The sequence below is a fragment of the Urocampus carinirostris genome, chromosome 5 (assembly GCF_059441175.1).
Source record: "Urocampus carinirostris isolate Australia breed hairy pipefish chromosome 5, RoL_Ucar_1.0, whole genome shotgun sequence".
Classification (NCBI taxonomy): Eukaryota; Metazoa; Chordata; class Actinopteri; order Syngnathiformes; family Syngnathidae; genus Urocampus; species Urocampus carinirostris.
In genome coordinates this window covers 5,417,501-5,440,779 of record NC_142353.1, presented here as the reverse complement: position 1 = coordinate 5,440,779, position 23,279 = coordinate 5,417,501, and the positions used below count along the sequence as shown (strand labels likewise).

General features: G+C 38.6%; 1 protein-coding gene, 1 long non-coding RNA gene and 1 pseudogene across 2 annotated transcripts in view; 1 reads left to right on the top strand and 2 right to left on the bottom strand.

Moving 5' to 3' along the window:
• The window catches only part of LOC148365053 (transmembrane protein 132C), a 323,103-nt gene that overhangs the window by 213,754 nt on the left and 86,070 nt on the right, over positions 1-23,279 (bottom strand). The window lies entirely within an intron of this gene.
• On the top strand, positions 805-7,856 carry LOC148365054 (uncharacterized). Its single transcript, XR_015850471.1, has 3 exons — positions 805-948; positions 6,624-6,680; positions 7,583-7,856. It is a non-coding gene; the product is annotated as an uncharacterized LOC148365054 (long non-coding RNA).
• On the bottom strand, positions 4,673-4,803 carry LOC148365055 (U2 spliceosomal RNA; annotated as a pseudogene).

The window sequence follows — 23,279 nt, the reverse complement described above, 5'->3', positions numbered from 1 at the left end:
TAAACTAAAAAAATCCAGGTCTTACAACAGCTTGCAAGTGTCCAAACCAGAAACGGAACAGAAGACAAAGAAGAAAAATAGAAGACGGATGTAAGTAGCATGAAAATGACAATGACACAACAATCAGAGAGCTGCCCCAACAGTAAATATAAAGGCGAGGATGATTGTGTGTAGAACTCCGACACACTTGTGCCCAGTTCAAAACCTAAATGGGGCATTCTGGGAGAGGGTAGCACACCAGATCGGGGCTCTTTGCCTGTCTCCATATCTGTGTTAAATACTTTTGTCATGGGGTCACTTGAAAGCCTGCGACACTTTGTGTCAAAACTTCATACTAAACCCTTAATCTCTGCTTAATGCACCATGTTGAGGGTAAAATCCTGTACTACAGAGAATGCCACCGCACCCTAGTGTAGTGGAGGTGCAGTTGCACTTTGTTTTGGGAAAGTTAATAAAAAAGTTCCCCGGAATCAAACGCGCCTTGTACCATGGACGGAGCCTTGCACCACCCAAGGGAGGCCCACCTCACTATTTGAGAACCACTGTCTTGAAGAAAGATTTCAAAGTGCAGCCCAAATATTCCATTATTCCATTCAAACTTCCGAGAATAGAATCTAATCTTTAAGTAGTTTCACATTTTAGCTTCCTATTTCTTTTATGGGAACAGGGTGACATCAGGTTAATAGCAGTTTCTTCCACAGATTATAACAAGAAAGAGAGAATGTAATGTAAAGGAGCAAGCAGTGATGTGATAAAGAAGAGCCGTGATCTCATTTTCCAATCTTGGGAACTGGTAGATATTAAAATGATTTATCAAAACAGAAAACCTAACAAAAGTCAAGAGGCAATATTTTTCTTTCATGGACAAATATTGTTCGCTTTAAAAGAAACAGAAAGATAGAGTGACACAACTAGCAACTTTTTAATTGTGTCGACAGACATTTTCAGGTAAGTCACTCCAAGATCTGTCGGGAATTTACGTGTTGTGAGTCATAGGAATTTATTAACATCAGAGACATCCTGTATGTTAAAAAACAAATACCTTACAGACGTCTCAAAATTGCGGCTGTGGGTCATTCGTGGCCTGCAAGATCATGGTTTGTGGCCCTTAACATGGCCTTAATATATAATGAATGGTTGTGCAGTCCGTGTATGTTTAATATGGATGCTACTTCCTTGCTAATTAGATAGGCAGGGCTGAAAATTCACTCTAAATATTTTAACAATTTTTACAGTTTTTTTTTTCTCTCCACTTTTTGTTTGCTGCATGGAGGTAGAAAGACCGTCTCAGTTATTCATAATTGTTATTCATTATATTCATAATGCAACTTTTGGCATGCAATAATGGCCTTAACTACCCGCATATCAAGGCGCCCGCTTTGAGACTGGGAGGTCGGTGGTTCGCGCCCCGGCCGAGTCATTCCTAAGACTTAAAAAGTGGTCGGCGGCGCCCTCTGTTGGCTGCGGCTGCATCGGCTCGCTACAACGGGTCAGGTGCAATCGACATTTCGTTCTGTGTACATTGTTACACAGAATGACAATACAAGGAAATTATTATATTATTATTATTATCTAGCATGCGATATTGGCCATGCTGATGTACTGTAAGGCCTTTATTGCATAGGGTATCATTTTGAAATCCAGTCCTTTTTTGTTAATGTTTCCTAAAAATTCATCAGATAGATAGATAGATAGATAGATAGATAGATAGATAGATACTTTGTTCATCCCCGAAGGGAAATTCACATTTCCAGCAGCATCCCTGAGCTGAGAACAATCGAGAACAATCGAAAATAACACGGGAGCTGCTGGAGTGGCTGCCATTCGTGACGGCGCCGGAAGAAAAGATTCAATTTGAATGTCGATAGGGCCATTATCTGAAAACAGTAAGGCTACTATCACACAGAAAAATGTTTTATAAATATTTTACTAAATAGCCATAGTTTGTACAAACTCATTATGTGGTCTCAATAATTTATAGGTGATTGAAAATATAAGAATTGTGTGAAAACTTAACAGTATCTAGCTGTTTTGCCCAAAAACAATTAATGTCGATGTAGATCTGCCCTGTAATACATCTTGGTCTTTCCTGGTATGACCCATGGTACTGACTATGATTTTCAACAAATATATTGATTTGATTAATTTTTTTTTTTTGCAATTTGATTGCGAAAAATGTTACTTTGCTTAAATTTAAATGCGTAATGAGGGTCTTCCAGGGGTGTGGGAGTAGATTAGCACCGCTGTACCTTAAAGGACATTGGATGCACCTTGCACGCAACTTTTGGGTGAGTTTCTTCCATTGAGCCAAGTTTGTTACTGTAATCCCTTCCTGTACCGTGGTTAACTTATCGAGGATTTTCGTGTGCCTTAAGTTCTGCATTTTGATTGGCTAAACAGTTGCACTGCCCCTTTTCTGCTTGTATTCCTTTTGCGTCAATGACGGCAACAAAGTTGGTTTACTCGACCTGTTAGAATTGCTATGGAACAATAAGCAGGAGTGCTCCCTAGTGGCTCCCTGGCACTTTTTCAAAATGTTTGACAATGGATATGCTTTCTGTAGAACAAAAAACGAAGGTAAATGCAATCCATACGTTGAATTTGCAATAAAATGTCGAGATTATTTTCCAAGTTCACACTAAATGGCTATAATTTGACAGTGTAGTAGTTATTTGTATAAGAAAAAAAAATATTGTAAAGAACTTGTATTTGTTAAACTCTTGAGCCTATAAATTGGGTCTGTTCTCGACTATTACAAAAACGAAATATAATACAATATATGCAATGAATAACTAAATAAAGGTGTCTATTTAGCTGGTTTTGACTAATACGGAACACACACATGCCATTTTTCCAATAACATATTAATTTAATAAGTCGTGATTATTTACTGTATACCTTGCTTTAATTATTACAGATGTATTTTCTTATTAATTGTTAACATGTTTTTTTTCATCCCATTTTTTGTGTTAAATATTTTAGAGAACAGTGGAATGTCTTAATCGGACCTTTTTTTCTGGACAGGTTTTTATGACATAACCTGCATTAGTTTAGGACCCCTGCATTAGAGCAATAGACAAAAATCATCAGCATTATTGCTGTGGCTTCCCCCTGATGCATTAATGGCAGACAATATTTATAGTAAGTAGTCAAAAGTACAGACTAATAGAACATGCATCATGTTTACAGCATGAACGGTTTGACATGGTTAAGTTCCCCTGACTAATTCAAAAGTAAGGAAATAGCACTTGGGGCTGACCTACTGTAAATCCATAAAAATACGAGTGATTCATGATAGCAAAGATATTAAAACGTCCTGAGATTAAATAAATCAGGGAGGATCCATGCCAACAATATATCAATTCTGTGGATGGCGGCATAAAACGTTTCACTTTTAGTCCTAAGAGTAATCAAATATAACCTTTAATAAAATGGAACCCTCCCCACATTGTCCCCTTTGATTAGACTCAAACAAATAGCTCCAAACTCTTATGTGCATGGATGTCAGATGGAACCCTGCTGATTATGACTGATGTTTGGAAAAAACGCTGACCCAGCTGCAATCAAAGAGTGTGTCTCTCACAAATGCTGCACTGAACACTTTTAAAACCGCTATTTTCAAACGGTATTTAATGTCGTATAAATGGCATTATTCACCATCCGCGCGATTAAATCTACGGCCAAGCATTTGACCAAAAGGATTATTGATGTCTTTGTCTCTCTTTACCAGCTCGGTAGCCTAGATGGTAGGGCGCCCGCTCTGAGACTGGGAGGTCGCTGGTTCAAGCCTCGGCCTGGTCATACCTAAGACTTACAACATTGGTACTCATTGCCTCCCTGCTTGGCGCTCAGCATTAAGGGTTGGAATTGGGGGGTTTGGTCACCTAATGACTATAATGGCTGTTTGGCTGCGGCTACATCGGCTCGCTACAGTTTAACTGTACGGGTCAGGTGTATCGACATTTCGTTCTGTGTGCATTGTTACAAAGAATGACAATAAAAGTAAATTCTATTCTAGTAAATTCTATTCTATTCTTTTAATGTCTGTCAAAATACATGACATGACATTATTAATAAGAAAATCCAAAATGTGACATATTTCTCAACACATCATTACCGTATTTCACGCCATAAGGTGCACCGAATTATAAAACAACAAACATCCCTCAAAAATAGCCTTCATATATTTTTTATATATCATACGCACCAGACTAAAAGGCGCATGAAATTGAGACTAGTAAGAGCTACCGTGTTTATTCATGTATCACAGTTGGGCTCTTCATACACTTACGGTATATATTAGTGCGGGGGGTTTTTAAGGGTTATTGTTCTATCTTCGTTATTCATTATCCATTATCCGTTATCGGTCAGTTCATTATACGCTACAAAGCCTAGGAGCCGGGACACTTACTCTCAGCCAAAAGGCTAAGCTAAGGTCCTAGCCGTAAAGCCTTGTTGCGATCATTGCGAATGCACCGTTCCCGGAGGTACTACAATACCGGGGGGGGGGGGGGGGGGGGGTTTAAGGGTTATTGTTCTATCTTCGTTATTCATTATCCATTATCCGTTATCGGTCAGTTCATAATACGCTACAAAGCCTAGGAGCCGGGACACTTACTCTCAGCCAAAAGGCCAAGCTAAGGTCCTAGCCCTAAAGCCTTGCTGCGATCATTGCGAATGCACCGTTCCCGGAGGTACTGCAATACCGGGCCGATGCGTGGAGTGGACAGAGCAAGCTCTTATTCCATCTCCGGATTGCAAAAATCAAAGATCATGGCAAAGGCCAAGCTAAGGCCAAGCTATGGACCTAGCATCAAAGCCTTGCTTGAGGTTATACGGGCCGACCCGTAACCCACGCTTGCCATAGGTTGCCGGTATATATTAGTGCAATGACAGATCAGTTAAGAAACATCGTGTGGTCTGGATGACATATGAAAAGGCATTTGATTTCATCTCATTGTAACACTATTTTCACTCACGGTGCCAGAAACACTAGTTTGCATAGTGCACTTTGTTCTCCATTCTGATTGGCGCATCCACTTCTTCACATGTGCATTAATAACGACGCGGAATCATTTGTAGATAGATAGATAGATAGATAGATACTTTATTCATCCCCGAAGGGAAATTCACTTTTACACATATGTAAAAGAGCTTGTATAGTATATTGTTAAAGACTTTCTATTACAATAAGCTCTAATGCCTTTTCAAACTATATCCTAAATGTTTGGGCTTTCATTGCCATGAACTGAGTTTGAAACCCATTGCATACAATATTTAACTATTTCAGAGGGCGATGTTCACCAAGCGTAAAATCTCTTGTAATAGGGCACACCTATAAATACTGTATGGATGCAGTATATAAGGCGTACCAGATTTTAAGGCGCACTTTCAAATTTCTATCCAATTTAAGATTTTAAGGTGGGCCTTGTAGACCGAAAATACGGTAAATGCACAGGGCGACTTAAAGGTTTAAATTTACTTTCAATCTTTTAAGAACCATCTGACAAATACTGGCCACTGAGTAGGCAAAGTATAACTTCCCTCACAAACGACACTGGTGTATGTTGATGCCTTGAAAAGGTCTGTGGTGCGCCTGATTTCCAATTGGGTGATTGACAATAAAATGTAACGCAACATTATCTGCACCGCTTATCCTCAGTAGGGTTGCGGGGGTGCTGGAGCCTATCCCAGCTATCTTCGGGCAGTGGGCTGGGGACAGCGGCTGGGTGGTTAGCACGCTGTTGCACGGATGCAGCCCAGCGGAGGTTCAGGGTTCAAGTCCAGCTACCGTAGCCTCCCAGTGTGGAGTTTGCAGGTTCTCCGGTTTCCTCCCACATGCCCAAAAACATGCATTTCAGGTTAATTGGCCAGTCCAAATTGTCCCTAGGTGTGAACGAGCGACTGAGTTGTCTGTCTTCCTTGCCTTGCGACTGGCTGGCAACCAGTTGAGGGTGTCCTCTGCCCACTACACGAAGATGGCTGGGATAGGCTCCAGCACCCTGCGACCCTATTGAGAATAAGCGGTGCAATGAGGACACAACTATGGGCAGCTTTCTCCACTGTTGACGGTTTCTGGCCTGCTTTTGGGTCGTGGCAAAGTTGACACCAGACCATTCCCATTTGATTTTCGGAGCTTCCTCTACTCCTGACCACTTGGATTGTCCACTGAAGAATTATCCTGGCCGGTCCTGATGATCTTGTGACGTGACCATACCACTGAGGCTTTCGTCTGCTCACAATTGACATCAGTTCTTCTTAGGGTGCACCCTAATGGTGTTGCGCACCATTTCGTTAGCGACATGGGCTAAGTAGCTGATGCCTAGAAGTTTCCTGTAGCATCCCATCTCAATGGCCTGGATTTTCTTTTGCCATTTTGCTGTGAGAGTCCATGTTTCGCAAGCGTAATGGAAGATGGAAGTAACCAAGCCTTACCTTTGATTTCACTTCTGTGCTCTTGTCCCTTCAGATGGTTTTCATGTGGCAATTGCAGTTGTGGTCTGATATAACAACTCCACGATATTTAAATTTGGTGACAGGTTGTAGGTCTCTGTTGTTGATGGTGATGTTTGTGGTGATACCTTGGGGATTGCTGGTCATTACTTTTGTTTTTTTCTGACCAGATCTTCCTGTTCCTGTTCGTCTCCTGCTAATCCGACAATGACATCAGCGAAACGGAGGTTAGTGATGCTGTGTCCTCCAATACTGACTCTACCTTCATGTTGCTTCAGAGCTTTGGACATGATGCATAAAAATGCAAAAATGTATTATCAGACACCTGATAAGTTTTCATGATAGGTTTATTGAATTAGAGATATTTTAAAATTTAATTTGTTTTATGTTTACAGATTTAAGGATATTTAGAGAAATGTAACGTTTGAACTTATATAGACCATTACCAAGCCTAGACTGATGTATTATATTGTCAATGTCAAGTGAAAAACTTCTCATTTTTTTCCAGGAGGATTAAAAAACACACGTATTATTTTTGTTTTTGTTTTTTAACAACTTTTAAATAAACCATAGCAGGAAGATTCAAATAATGAACAAATACATCTGAATTTCACATGACGATATGTTTCTTCGTGAATCTAATAATTAAAAGTAGTGTATTTTTTTCCTGTCAGGAAGGATTTAGAATTGCTGACTAATTATTCATTTCTATGGTTTACAGTCGGGGCTGTAGTAGCTCAGGAGGTAGAGCGCTCGTCTTGGGATCAAAAGATCGCAGTTCGAATCGAAAGTTACATGTCGAAGTGTCCTTGGGTAACACACTGAACCCCTAAATAGGTTTGCGCCTTGCGTGGCTGCACGGCCGCCATTGGTGTGTGAGTGTGTGTGTGAATGGGCAACACATTGTAAAGCGCTTTGGGAAGTCTTCATCGACTTGAAAAGCGCTATATAAATGCTGATCATTTCATTTCATTTCAAATAGACTCGTCCGGTAGTAGCAATCCAAATCTAGCAACCACAGACAGATATTTACATATTTATTTTAATGGATTCATCATGCATGTTATTGTTCTATATGTGATTAAGTTGTTTCTTTTTCAATCATGACCATTCCTTTTTATGTTCCTAGCTGAATGAAATGCAAATGTAAAGGTGCCACCTTAGATGAAGAATAGCTCTAAGCCCACGGGGAGGTGCCCACATCACACGTGTTGTCAAATCGAAGACCTCTGATATTCAAAGGAAAAAACAAAGACTGTTTCCATCCACTCTTCGCTTTCACCCCCAACATCCTTTGTAAAAACAGTACAAGGCAATGACGATATCAAAAGGACAGAAATGAGACAATAAGGTGCATGAAATTAAAGCTACAGTAAAAGGGATCGTATTTTCTCACGGATTACTGATGTATATTTTATACACTTACGGTTTATATTAGAGCAATGATTGATCAGAAGAAATATGTCATCGACCAAAATTGCAGAATATTGTATGCAACGGGAATCGACCATGGGTTATAACATTCGGAGCCCCGTAACTTAACCGCTAGTGAACCAATTTGAACCCATTATCACACTATTTTTACTCATCGTGCCGGAAACAAATGTAAATGAAAACCGAAGGTCGTCCTAAAAGACATAAAAAAACACAAAAAAGCATGACGAGGGAAACATTTCTTTGGTGTATCTGATGATTAATTGGACTTTACGTTTATTTATATCCTTTAGGAAAAATTTATGTTTTCTCAATTTTCTAACATTCACTTAGTGTGATAATGTGATAAAAATCAAATTCCTTTTTGTATGTCATCTGTATCACTGGTGGTCTACTGGTTTCTACACTCTCCCTTCTGCGACATGTGTTTGATTTCTGTTGCATTCAACATTTTACAACTTTTGACATCGATGTTCTTCGAGTGATCAATAAGTGCACTAATGTGCTAGAATACTGTACCTAGTCTAGTATCGCACACGAATGAAGGCTGTATGCATTTCCAACTTTATCTACTTTAAAATTTCTGGCCATTTTGGGGTTTTTAGAGGCACCAGTGGTGGGCCTTCCGGGCCTGCAAGGTCGTTTTTGCTGGCCTTAAAAATGTCTGAAGCATATGACGATAATTGTATTTTGTTCATAAATACTTAGTAAATACCTTTCTTTGCATTTCCTTTGGTTGCGCCGCCTCTAGATGTGTGCTTTCCTTTTAACCATTCACATTTCACTAATTAGTTGTTGGTAGGCTCAAAAACGCGGAGGCCTTCACAAGACTTCTGAAGGCCTTGATACATATGACATCAGTGTTTGAAGAAAATGTTGGTTTAGCCAATTAGATTCCGAATTGGCATCTGACAGACTGTTAGCGGGTGTCGGGAAACGTCACGGGTTTCACAAACTAGGATTGGCTAGGGGGCGGTAATTTACTAAAGCGATTGCACCAACAGCCGTTGAAATTGAAGAGACCGAGTTGCACAAGGAAATATGTTGTTGGGTAAATTTGATAACAAAAGGTCGCCACTTTCAGTCTAGAATTTAAGCCCGAGCCCAAGATCAACCCTATCCAAGTTGCTTTTCTAGAATGTCAATCATTACGTTCAGGTCGGACTGAGATGCTCTCTTACTGCCTTTTTAAAAAAATATCCACCCGTCATTTTTCTTCTTTGTCTCTGATTAAACTGTATATTTCAACTTACATTTCGTTACGGAAAACAGGCTTTATGTGTCGCATGTTGCTGGCTCCCCGAGGTGACCGTGTTCGGGGAGGGGGTGTCTGGACCAAGGGGGGCGGCCCATATCATCTCTCCTCTCCCTGAGTCCTCAGAAATAAAAAAATGAATTTCATACGAATCCGCAATGGCAGGTCCTAACCATCTTGGCAAAGAATGGTGCATGGATTTGAACATTTCCCTATATACATTTGCATTTACTGACTTTTTCCATGCCTTTTTCTCTGGCAATTACATTTGGTGCAGGCATTCATGCTTTTCCCAGAATGACTGCTAATCGCATTTTAAAGCAGCGCCATTTTTGAGTTCCATTTTGAAATCGTACATTAGAAAAGCAGCTACAAGCTACAGTCACACATAGAAAAAAATTATCAAATGCTCAAATGTGACGAGTCCAAACTGTGCTGTGAGCCTTTTTGTTTGTTATAAAGTGACCGTCAGCATCTATTTATGCAATATCATGCTTAGCCTACAAAGAAGCGCTTTAATCTCCTGCTCTGTAAACGGATAAACATCTACAGTTGTAGGGCAGGAAAATAGATTTAGACATGCATCACTTAGAATGTAATCAAATCCTAAAAAATGAACCATGTCCGGCATCATTTGCCAGACAGGAAATGAGGAGAGTACCGCATACAATCATTCCGGACTGAGATGATGTTGGCTCATTACGGTCATGAACAGCTGGATGATAAACAAAACAATATGCGTGCAGCTGTTAATCAACAATCAACAGTGGTCATAATAAATGGAAAATGTGTTTTAAAAAATCACCAATATGTTAAATGTACACTGTTTTATATTTGACAACTAGATATCGCTGTATTGTGAAGGAATTGAATCCGGCCCGCGAGACAACGCTGAGGTAAGCGCAACAGAAAACGAGCTGCAGGTTGAAAAATGTCACCTTGATGTTGCCAAAGCTAGGTGCCTTTCGCAAAGATGCTGTAGTTGTATTCTCTCTCTCTCACTCCCTCTCTTCCTCCCTTTTCTCTCACTCTCTATCTCTCTTTCAATCTCTCTAACTCTCTTTTTCTCTTTCTTTGTTTCTTCTTTTTCTCTTTCTCTCTCTGTTTCTTTTTACAATATATTGCTGTCTCTTCTCTTTTTCCTTTTATCTCTCTTTTTTCTTTCTCTCCCTCTCTCGCTTTCCCCTTCTCTCTTTCAACCCTTCTCTCTTTATCCTCTTTTCTCTCCTATCTTTCTCGCTTTCTATTTCTCTTTGGATTTATTTCCTTATCGCTCTTTCTTTCTTCCTTTCTCACTAATTCTCTTTTTATCTCTTTAGTTTCTCACATTATCTCTCTCTCTCCCTCTCTCTCTCTCTCTCCCTTTCTCTTTCCTTGTTGCACACTCTCTTTTTATATCCCTCTTTTCCTCTCATTTCTTTTCCTCTTTTATTTCTTTCTCCTCAATCTACTAGTCCTGCCTCAAGAGAATGTTTGTTTTATCATGTGGCCCCTGAGTTAAAAAGTGTTTGACACCCCTGCTCTAAAGGAAAGATCGGTCTAAAAAATCCAGCCCAATACGACCTGGCCTGCGGGTGTAAAAGCCCGAACCCGACCGATTAGCTTGATTTGAGGGAACGAGCCTGAAGTAATCCTTTTTAAAGCTTTATTGAACACACGCATATACGTTACCATACAAAAATCTTACAATGTTGTCTAAACAGTACACTCAAACTATACAAAAACAACTAAATAAGTTTTACTTCGGTGCTGAGTTAAACCCGGAACTTTGGCTCGTCCGTCCTTCGGCCCTGGAATGTGCATTTCGCCTAAACTACGCAGCTCAGGCAAATTATGTGTGCACTTCAAAGTGCAGCGCCGAAATGATCACTTTGGCCCCAAAAGGTGCATTTCGGCAAAGTGCAGCGAAAGGAAATTGAACACAACGGCACAGAAAAGAAAATCATATTCCGCAGATCACAAGCTGCAAATAGTGAAATATGTACCGAGAAGTAGAAAGAAAGTTTGTAAAGCCTGTAGGCTGCTGGCGAGAAGCGGAAATGACGCCTGACGTGAGGGACGTAGAAGTGAAAAGAGGAAGAAGCGCACCTTTTACAGCAATACCGAGGATTTGAAATGATTTGGATTTTGTGATTTGGAGTTGAATTGACAGTTTGGTAAGCATGCTCTTTATGATAAATCTATCTAAAAATATATAATTTCGGCACCGAAGTGTGCATTTTAGCGCCGAACTGCAGCGACACAGTGTTACTCAAGTAAAAGTACTGTTAAAGTCATCTAAATAATTACATGATTGAAAGTGAGTGCATGCTGTGCAGATCCTCTACCAAGGAAAAAAAATCCAGGCTCATCTTAATGATTGTCATTTTAAGCCCGAACCTGGCCAGAGTTCAGACTGATTCAAGCCTGGGCCCAAGATCATGCCTGTAGCTCCCTCTAGATGAGCCTGATGTTCTGTCAAATAAATATTTATCTTAAATATGCTTCTTTGAATTTTCGATCATGTTTGTTTGTTTATTATTCAAATCAATATTGTATTTTTTTTTATGAGTAAATTGTCTTTACCACCAGGGGGTACTAAATAATTGACCATGTCAATTTAGTTTTTTGGCGGGATTTGCTTTTGTTTCAAGATATATCCTAGAGATTTATCTTTCTAAAAATTGTACAAGCTTTTATTTTCTAAGATTAAAATCCTGTTTAAAATGTATTTTAGGGTTGTTTTTTTTCTGGTCCTTGCTTTTATTTTGGAAAATGTATAAATAGTGTTTATGTACAATGGGTGTCTTTATTTAAGGGATACTCTAACAGAGACGAAAAAGGTGTGCTGACTGAAATGCTGATTTTTGATGGTGCTGTCTCATGCAACTGACTAATTTATGTAAAAAACATGTGTTGACTAGGAAAAACGTATTTGTTTTGTTTTCTTGTGTTTTTTATACAATTTTTGCATGATATGAAGAAATGTTCTTGTTTTGTTTTGTACCCAAAAAAACATTTTTAGACGAGACGTTTGGCTAACATTTTCATACGCAGTAATTCCTTGAAATTCCCTTGTTTTTTGGGAGGGATCATTACACCACCTAAAAACAGAGAAGAGAAGGACCTCGTTTTTTACAATGTTTATACATAGTTCCGGGGAAAAAAAGTATACTAGTCAAAAACAAAACCGAGCATGTCTATCAAGGATGCAGTGAAATGAAAATTTGAGCTCGAAACAATAATCTAAAAATTTAAAACACTTGGCCAAAAAAATGAAACCTGAATTAAATAACAAAGACAAGAAAAAAACAATACTGATTTCGCACTCCCTTGCTATAAAAGATAAAAAGGAAAATGATAAATACCTGCCTCGCATATTACTGCAGATTTTAAGTACTTTTCTTACTAATGTTTGCATCCATTCATCCATTATCTGAACCGCTTATCCTCAGTAGGGTCGCGGGGGTGCTGGAGCCCATCTCAGCTATCTTCGGGCAGTGGGCAGGGGACACCCTGAACTGGTTGCCAGCCAGTCGCAGGGCACACAGAGACAGACAACTCCTCGCTCATTCCCACCTAGGGACAATTTGAACCTGCCAATTAACCTGAAACGCATGTTTTTGGAATGTGGGAGGAAACCGGAGTGCCCAGAAGAAAACCCACGCAAGCACGAGGAGAACATGCAAACCCCACACAGGAAGGTCCGATCTCATGACCTCAGAACTGTGGCGCATACGCGCTAACCACTGCGCTACCCCTACTAATTTATCATCGAACCGAAAACGGGCATTCAAGTTCTTAAAAGGAATCCAGTCAGACAACAAATTGGGAAGAAATAAATCCGCTGAGCGATTTAAAACAGAAGCAAGTTAATTCTTCTTAGAGTAAAGTGGCTGGTAATTATGAGAAATAAATTGCTTTTAATTGCTACATTGAACAGTCTCTTTCTCTCCCTTTTTTAAAGTACACATTTTTGGGCCATTTTAGCTATTAATGGACAGGAAAAGTTATCGTGACAAGAAAATGGGAAGAGGTGATAGTGATGGTGCAGCAGCTGGCACCATCCAATGCAACAAAAGAGTCACAGATGCATAATTGGCAAAGTAAAAAAATATTAACAATTAAAAAAAACAGTGAAGTAAATTCATACATAATTTAGCGCCAGCCAATCAACTTCAGGATGAATGGACTGGATGCCACAGTGCCTTGAAAAAGTATTGGCCTCCCAAAATTTTGTTGCCATATTTCCATATTTCAAGAGGCGCCACGGTGCGGAGGTTCAGGGTTCAAGTCCAGCTACCACAGCATCCCCGAGTAAAGCTTGCATGTTCACCCCGTGCTTGTGTGGGTTTCCTCTGGGCACTCCGGTTTCCTCCCACATTCCAAAAACATGCATGTCAGGTTAATTGGCCGGTTCGAATTGTCCCTAAGTCTGAATGAGCAAGTGAGTTGTCTGTCCCTGTGTGCCCTGTGACTGACTGGCAACCAGTTCTCTGCCCAAAGATAGCTGGGATGGGCTCCAGCACCCCCGCGACCCTATGGAGGATAAGCAGTGCAGATAATGGATGGATGGATATTTTCTAAGAATCAGCAACATGTGAGACACAATTGAGAAAGGCAACCAAATTTATTTAACACTTAATATTAAGCTAAAAAAAAAAGAGAAACTTGAAACGTGGGCGTTAGAAAAATATTGCAGGTCAATATATCAGGTCAATACTTTGGACAACTTCTTGTTGCTGTGATCACGGCCACAAATCTTCTGGAGTATCTTGAAACAGAAATATTTTCCCAATTTTCCATTAAAAAATACTTCAAGTTCCTTAAGGTTCGTTTGTATTTGTTTCATGCACAGCATTTTGCAGATCTGTTAGTTTGAGTTCTGGACTTTGGCTTATCAGGTTTCTTGCAGACTCCAACAATAAAAGAAATACAAGATAAGCCTTCTTCCACCTTCTTAATATTGTAAAGATGTGCCCGATGCTGTCGGAATCAGATGTTGAGATAATAATTCATGCGTTTATTACGTCTCGGCTTGATTACTGTAAAGTATTACTCTCCAGCCTCCAAATGTCTAGTACCAAAGGTTTGCAGCTGGTTCAAAATACAGCAGCAGGGCTTTTAAATGTAAATGGTCTGCATTTATATAGCTCTTTTAAAGTCAATGAAGACCTCCCAAAGCACCTTACTATGTTCTTCACACTTTTCCTTTTTACACACTAGCCAACCAATAGCAGCATCAGGGGCATTCGAGATTCAGTGTCTTGCCCATATAACAGACAGCCACGAATCGAACCTGGGATCACTTGATCCCAAGGCAAGCGCTCTACCTGCTGAGCTAATGACACACTTCTAATCGATAGCGTATGATTGATGCCAACCTCATTCTTTTTTTCACTTTTTGTCTGCCTGGCTGGTGACAAAATGAGGACGAAGGAAAAACCGGGATAATCAGTGGACAAGCACCTTGATCTGAAGCATGTCCTCATCCCCATTCACCAGCTGGCTGAGATGGAAAGCTGTGCCATCACTGTTGGACCTTTTGGACAATTGTACATATTACCTGTGTTTATTCTTAATGTTGGTTACGTTTTGTATATTGATACCCAGTGCAACATTTATTGCATCTAGGTCTTCCTGGAAGGGGGATAGTGTCTTGTGTGGCCCCTTCTCAAGGTTTCTTATTTTTCTCATGCTGAGGTTTTTAAGTTTTTCTGGGCTCTACAGTTCTTTGAGACATTTTGTGAATAAGGGCTATACAAAAAATGGGGCTTGACTTGACTTGGCTGCAGTATCTACGCAAAGTAACACTTGTAATAAATGGGTGCAAGAACAAAGTATCAATCCCAGGACAATAGAATTGATCAATCCAAGTACTTGCTTAGTATCAATCATTATCTGCCCATCCCTAGTTTGCATACCCTAGGGCCCGGTCACACAGCCTTTCACGGCCGTATCGAGGCTGAATCACGGCCAGAAATGTCTGCCCGTGAAGCAGACGGTGTTGGACGCTTTGAGATCGCGATACAGACGAGATACAGCAGGGCTTTACACGAGGATTTGGGCAGGCATTTTACCTGCCAAAATCAGACTCCCCTGCTAAAATAGACTCTGTTGGAGATACAGACTTGTAATTTCTAGAGTAACCTTCTGTGGCATCAATATGTCAGCACAGTGAATTTGAAAACTTTCAGACGTTTCTCATAATAATACTATTAATATTATTAATAGTAGTACCGGTAATAAAAACTAACTAGATTGGTCAAACACCTATTCAGTAACACATCACAAAGTGGTGGTGTTCTTCTGTAGTTGGATCCCAAAACCAAAACACATAAAAAGGTTTAAAGTGTGTCTTACTTTGCAAACAGTATAGGCAGGGAAGTCCGATTTTAAATGAAAAAAAAACAACAATTTGTTTACACCGCAGGATCCAATGCAACCAGGGTTTCATTCACAATAAAAAAGACATTACATAAGGCTATTAGAGTACATCAAATAAAGGCTATTTGTGTACAATTAGTTGTGATCGCGGAAATCATAGCGTACATTGACGTTGGTGACTTTTTCATCCGCGTTAACAAACGCATTTTGTAGAATATGTTCGCACTTTATTGTTTAAATAAACGCGTTATATAGACTAGGATCTCCCAATTGTTATAATTAGCTCGCTTTATTTTTTTAAAAAGCATTTTATATAGAATACGATCACTTTTGTCGGAAGCGTGCATTGACGTTGGTGACTTTTTCATCCGCGTTAACAAACGCATTTTGTAGAATACTATCGCGCTTTAATGTTTAAATAAACGGGTTATATAGACTAGGATCTCCCAATTGTTATAATTAGCTCGCTTTATTGTTTTAATAAGCGTTTCATATAGAATACGATCGCTTTTGTTGGAAGCGCAGCAGAATGCGCGTTCACGCGAGGGGGGGAGGATTCTGTACGGGAGTCGGAATTGGGCACAACACGGGCAACCACGGGCAAAAAAAAATCGCAAAATTTTACCCGCGATACAGACGCAAAAGGCTGTGTGACCGGGCCCTTAATGAGGACGATGCATATGGTACAATAAGGTAATGTCTAAGTAACAAAGTAGCAATGCTTGAAGAGTAATGTGCCAAGAATACAGCCCAATTGAATTCCCCTCTCAACACATAACAGGAGACAATGAGATGAAATGCACTTGGATAGAATTTCCTTCTTTGCAATTTATTTGCATAGAACAACAAAACATGAAGTGATTATAATTAATTATCAATATCGTTTTGCATCTAGACTGCTCACATAATCTAATTATGGTAATGAAGTTTACATCATTTGCAATATTTAGTGGCAACTGTGACCAAAGCTCTTTTTAGTTTGTTACTCCCATTCAACACTTGATCTACCGCTGTGAAAATTTCTCTTGACTGATTAAAGAGATTATAACTTGCTCATTATGCAGTATGCTGCAATAGAGACTGTGCATATTTTACACTGCCATTTGTTTTCCAAAAGCTGTTTCAATTAGGGTCTATTCCACGGATCATTATTATCATCATCATTTTTATTTCATTTTTAAAAACAATGTGTTTGAAGAATGAATTTAATAGGAAAATATCAAGATTTGTGTATAAATAATCTAAATTATGGATCTAACGATAGGGTTTTTTAGGGCTAACACAGATACCGATTCTAAGTATTAAGAAGAGGCCAATAACCAATATTTGGAGCCAATATTCAATTCCTATAAAGGCTTAAAAATCGGTGCAAGAAAGTTTTCATATTGCAAAAAAAAACAAATAACATTTGTTATAAATTCAAATAAAACTAACAGCTCATATAAAGGTACAAATATATTTAAAGTCTCCCTGAAACTATTTACAGTAAATTAGAACTTTAACACACCTTACATGACTAATCTTTCACTTAAACCAAAAACTAAAAGTGCAGAAAATGAAGTTAGGCTTAGAAGCAACTCGTATACAGGTACATAAAAACCTAGGCCCTAGATTTTATTATTATTTCTATATATGCATGTGTATATATATATATATATATATATATATATATATATATATATATATATATATATATATATATATATATACATATTAGTGAGTAGAGTACTGTGAATAAAAACATTTTTGGACCTAGCTTTGTCCAAAGTGCATTAATTAAAACTACATAACCATGACGATTTTTGCAGTGACACAGCAGTGTACACAATGTAAATGACAAAAAAAAAAATCTAAGCATTCTGTAAATAGTTTTCTAATTCTATTTCTGTTGGTAACTGAGGATTAAAGAGCACATGATAATCAGAATTGTTCAAATTCAAATGATTTTAACATACTGAAGATTAACAGAGCCATTAATCCCCACCACTTAGACAGACCCATTCCATGGACTTCAGCATGAATGCCACAATATAAAGATAAAAAACACGTTATGCAATCAGCTTTACTCTCCAAAAGGATATCACTCGCCTCGTGTGGAGAACATGCAGGACAAATGACCAAACACGAAATAGAAATGCGGTCATGGCACCGAGTTACTCATAGCCAGTAATTAATATTGTAAAAGTGAGCTTTAAAATAAAATCTGAAACTTTTGAATGAAAAAGCTTAGGAACCGAGCAATCAGTCCATCAAAATAAATGAGGCTTGCTACAAAAAGAATGACTAAGCAGGCAAACACTGTCCAGCTTTAAAGCTATTTTGGGTCATTTTTCTTCATTATGTTAATATTTTGGCACAAAAAGCAGTGTATTTTCTGCACTATAAGGTGAACTGGATTCTAAGGCGCATATCCAAAAATGATTGTTTTTTTTTTATGTAGGACCATAAGGCACTTAGAATTAAAAGTACAGGAAGGGCTTACACTCAAATGAAATAAGTACCATTTTTATGTATTGATTAGTGACAATATGTTACTGACCACTCGCCAATGCAAAAATTGAATGAACAGTATTCAAAGTCAGATCGCCGCATAGAGAGCACTGGATCATATCCACTAGACCAGGGGTCGGGACCCAAAGAACCATAAAAGAAAAACATAATGATTACTGATGTGAATCAGCTGTGCCCCCTCATTTGGCGCCAACTGCCCCTGCGTTCTGATTGGCTCCCTGTCAGTATTTGAACCCAGTCCTGTCTGTCCCCTGTTGTCAGTCAGTCTGCGAACCTCAGTGAATACTTGGCAAGCCATTTTCGACCCTGACTTCCCCCTGTCCCGTTTTTGCTCCCGTCTGTCTCCGGCTACGACCTGTTTTGCTCCTGACCACGTCTGTTCTCCCGTCCCGGCTTACGACCTCTTTTTGTCCACCGACTACGTCTACTCTCCTGCTCTGGCTTTCGACTCGCTTCCGACCCCGACCACGCCTTGCTCTCTCACTCCCGGCTACCGACCCGTTTTTTTCCATCCCTGACACCGCCATCGCTCGCTACGGAACATCCACTTCCGCGTTCGGAGCACAATTCGAGTACGAGAGCGTCTTGCTGCCCGCGTCCAGCGAACACCGGATCGTGGGTGCAGCCCTTTCTCTTTCCTCCAATAAAACTTGTGAGAAACATAACGCAATTGGGTCCTGTTTCCGTTCAGGTCCTGACAAAACTATTTCAATTGTATTTATTTTTTATTATTTTTTTGGGTGGGGTTGTTTTATGAGGAAAGAGCCATACCTTATATTTCAAGATAAAATTCAACAAAACCGTCATATCCGCCCTCCAGACAAAAGCTAATGATTATTTTACAGTGTGACAATCTGTATTTGATAAAATATATGAAATAATAATGCTAGAGCCTGTGTCCCATAACAATATAAATATACCACTTAAAATGTGTCTCCCTCCCGCATTTACTTAGAGGTGGGATGTGTCATTTGAAAACTTAAGCCTGTTTTTATGACTTCAGAGCAATGTTCCCTCTAATTTTCCACGGGTCTGAGTGTTCACACAAAGTCGGTGAGCCACGCTTGAAACAACAGTGAGCAATAATAATCCCAAGTGTGGCAAGATAATTGATTATCAAACATGTCCAAAACTTCACATCAAGTTAAATTTTGCTGAGTTTCCGGCAATGCAAAATTATTTTTCTCTTTTGAATGAATTGACTCATGTACTAATGCAAAGGTTGTACGGCCTACAAACGTCGTTTGTTCTTACAATTCTTTTACAAGATATCCATTTCTTTTTATTTCCTAATATATTTTGTCGCATAATATTAACATTTTTGGGGGCTTATTTAGTCGGTTGCAAGATACAGAACACTACTTAATTACATTTTTAGTGGACGTACAATGTTAGCAACAAGATTCACTTCATATAATTGGAAATTATTTGAATGCAACACAAACTTTTTCTTATTTTTTCCGTGTTTTTGTCTACTTTTTTAAAAAATTCTTTTAAAAAAAATCTGATTGTGTTCATTTTTTCCGAGCTGTTACTTTTTTCTTTTTGTTCCCTGTTTACTTTTTTTCCTACATTTCTTTCTTTTCTTTTTTTTCTGTCTTTTTTCTAAATTCTACTTCTTTTTTTCTCTTCCTTTTGTTTCTTTTTTTCTCAGCTTTTCACTACTTTTTCATTTTGTTTTTGTTTTTTTCTTTTTTGTTCTATTCCCCCCTTCTTTTAAGTCATTTTGTGCATAGCTTTATATAATATTTGGTCATGTTGGGATTAAAGAAGCAAAAATAACCTGAAGAGCCGTTTAGGACCCAAAAGAGCCGGTTCCTTTTAGTGAGCCGAGCCGAAGAAGCCGGTTCTCGACCAACTCTACTAACTTTAGTCACCTTCGTTCTACTATGACCTGACTTCAAAATACCGCATTTAGGACACAACGTCAGGGGAACACGTGTATTTTTACCTTCATGCACTGTAACTGTGACTTAAGTCGCTTCTTAATTAGTAATTTTGAGCCCTCATTTTTGTGCGCCGGCTAGATTTTCTTGTGCGCAGAGAATGTGCGAGCAGTATGCAATTGCGCACGCGCGCAGCTTAGAGGGAACACTGCATCAGAGTAACACTTGTTTCGCATTTATTTCTAATAAACTCTTTTTTTCATCTTTTTGATGGTTTGTTTAAAAGTAAAATAAAGGCAGATAGGCACAATGAAAAGTAAAGCACAACGGTTCGTTGAACTCAGTTGGTCATTGTTAACACAGCCTTAATAGTGTCTACAGTATGTTCTGTGGGTTTTAAACATAAAGTGTCTCAACAATAAATAGTGATTGTTTAATGAGCTTCCGTATAAAGGATTTGTCAGTGATTTACAGCCAAAACAGGGTCTGTTGATGTGACACCATCACTGTAAACTGTAGTTGAGACTGTGCCCTATACTGTATATACTGAACCAAAGTGTAGTTTGGGTTGTCTCGGCTTTACATGTAAATTAACAGGAAATAATACGCAAGTTCTATTTTATCTCCAAGCCAGACTTACAAGTGAAAAGAGCAATACAGTATACGACTTGCGGGCCATAAGTTCCCAACCCCTGCACTAGACTATTAGGGATACAGACAACACACGAAAAAGCATTAGCTCTTATCTCATTATCACACTATTTTTATTTACAGTGCCACAGTGTTGATGTTATTTTTGTGCCAGGTTGCGAGAATATTTACAGACTTTAAATTGATCTTTTGTACAAAAAAGTTTAAGGATAATGAAATACAGTATAGTATTGTATCAGGAAGCTCACGCGATTCTGAACTGAATAAATAAAAAGGTATTGTGGGAAGTAATTTGGTCATCCTGAAAGACACAAAATATAAAAAATCAAAACATTAGGTCTTAATGTTTTCATTTACTAGAAATGATTACGAATTGATCAAATAGTCACTAACAAATGAATACTGAACTGACATGAAAGGGACAGTGTGTATGATTTGACCACAAGACATCGCAATATTGTGTTATGCAACTGAAAACTAGTGCTAAAAGTCTTTAGGAAGAAAACAAGCTAAAAAGATTAAAAGGGACAAATACTCAATAATTTTGCCTGGCCTTTTTGCAAAGAAGGAACGAAAAACGGACAAAAAAGTAAGACAAAGAAAGGAAAAAACAACAAAGGACAAGAGAAAGAAAAAAAGTGAAAGGAAAAAAAAAGAAAAAAGTGAAAGGAAAAAAAGGAAACATGAAAAAAGAAGAAAAAATAAGAGGGAGAAAAACGCTCGGCCAAAAGAAAAACGAAAAGAAAGAAAAGAAAATTGGAGAATAGATAAAAGCAAGAAAATACAAAAAATGAAAAATAAGAAAAAAAATTAAAGTAAAAAACAAAAGGGTGAAAAAGCAAAAAATAAAGAAAAACAAGGTTTTGTAGGTAGTCGTACCAGCAAGATAGCCGAAAATGATGCCAGCTCCCATTATGTGAGCTTATTTTTGTTAAATAAAAATAAAGTCTCTCGACCTACAATTATTCAAAGAAAAATGCAAATTTGTATGATAGTAAATGTATGTTTCTGTAGTGCAGTGGTTAGCACATTCACCTATCACCTACAATGTCCCTGGTTTGAGGCCGGGTGGAAAGATATGTTGGCCTGGAGAGGGATGGGCGCCACCAGGCCGTACTTGCCCAAGACACACCACAGGGAATGGTGCCCCTACAATCTTAGTGGTTAAGGTATCCAATCACAAACACACGTAATGTTGCTTCTTTTTTCTAATCAATATTCTTTTTCTTAATCAATGAAAATTTTTTTGGACCATTGGGAGGCGCTAAATAATATACATTGTCCCTATAAGCTGATTGTCTGGCTGACGGACTGATGGTCTGACTGAATGAATGCTGTTTGGATCAATAAAAGAAATTTAAACTAAAGCACAAGTTTTAACGTTCATATCAAAGCAGGGGCCTCAAACTATCATCTCACGGGGCGCAAGTTCGAAACTCCTGTTGAAGATGTTGTTTCCCCCAAACTGAAAGCTGATTTGTTTACAAACGTTGTCTCCGATCATAAGTGACAGGATGTTTTCAAATAGAAGGACGGCAAAGAGCTTCTCAAGCAGACAAAATTGTTCAATGTTTTGTGTTTTCAAGCCCCTAAAATGCTACTACAGTCTAAAAAGAGAAGGGTACATCCGATAAAGTATGTTTATTCACAAGTGTCCTTGTCTGAAAGGACCTTTCAGAAATATACAAGCAGAAAGAGGTCATTTCTAGTCTGTCGTCAATTTCATACTGGAATATTCGGGCTGAATCACTTAGCCCAAAAGTCAACACAATCCTGCTTTTTAACTCCTTAGCGGTCCTGCATAATTTGCCTAAAATCCCAATCCAAGACATACTCAAGTAAACTGAATGCTTTTCTTGAACTGTTGGGAGAATATGGGCGTTTTTGGTTTTTTTTTTTAAATGTAACACACTGATGCTTTGTCCCAAACTGAAATGATCACTGCAAGTGCTACTAACATGGAGTAATCGGAGTTTGAACACACAGAAAAGGAAAGTTTTTATTCTCTCATATATTATCATTATTTTTATTTATTTTTCAATGTTTGCAAGTGAGTGTAACTTGGGCATCTTAGCTGGAAAACAGATAAGACAATAGCTTGAAGCCACCTGGTACCTTGTCAAATTTGATCACAATCTAAAAAACTAATCATTGTATTTTACACAATTTTCTATGGGTGGTTTAGGCGTTTACAATAGAGGGTTTTTGGAGACGACCAGTTTACAACACTAAAATCTTTGCAAATGTGTATTTTACTTTGTTTTTTTAGATATTTTGAAAGAGATGTAAATGTTTCACTTCTCTTTCCAGAAGTCAATGAGTGATTGTGCGCACAAAACTGGATTCCGAGTTGCATTTGCGCATGTTTATTTTCTGCACTGATTCAGATACACATCAAAGAATTGTTTACATGTATGTTGGGAATTTCATTGGCTAACCGATGTCTGTGTCAATCATTATTTCATTCGGTTACTACAGGCTGAAGATTTTCGGAGCTACGGGAGGCGATCTTTGTTATATCAAACACCCCCGTATAAGCTAATATTTTATGAGTCTGCATAATTTTAAAGGGGAGTTTTAGAGGGATACAACAAGTATCGTCTAACAAAGCAGAAATGTGTCTAGGTGGATTTATATTTTATTTGTCGGCATTATCGTGTGTTTTGAGTAAACATTTTACACGGTTGTATTCACTGGGCGGTTCTGGAAGTAACAACTTCATG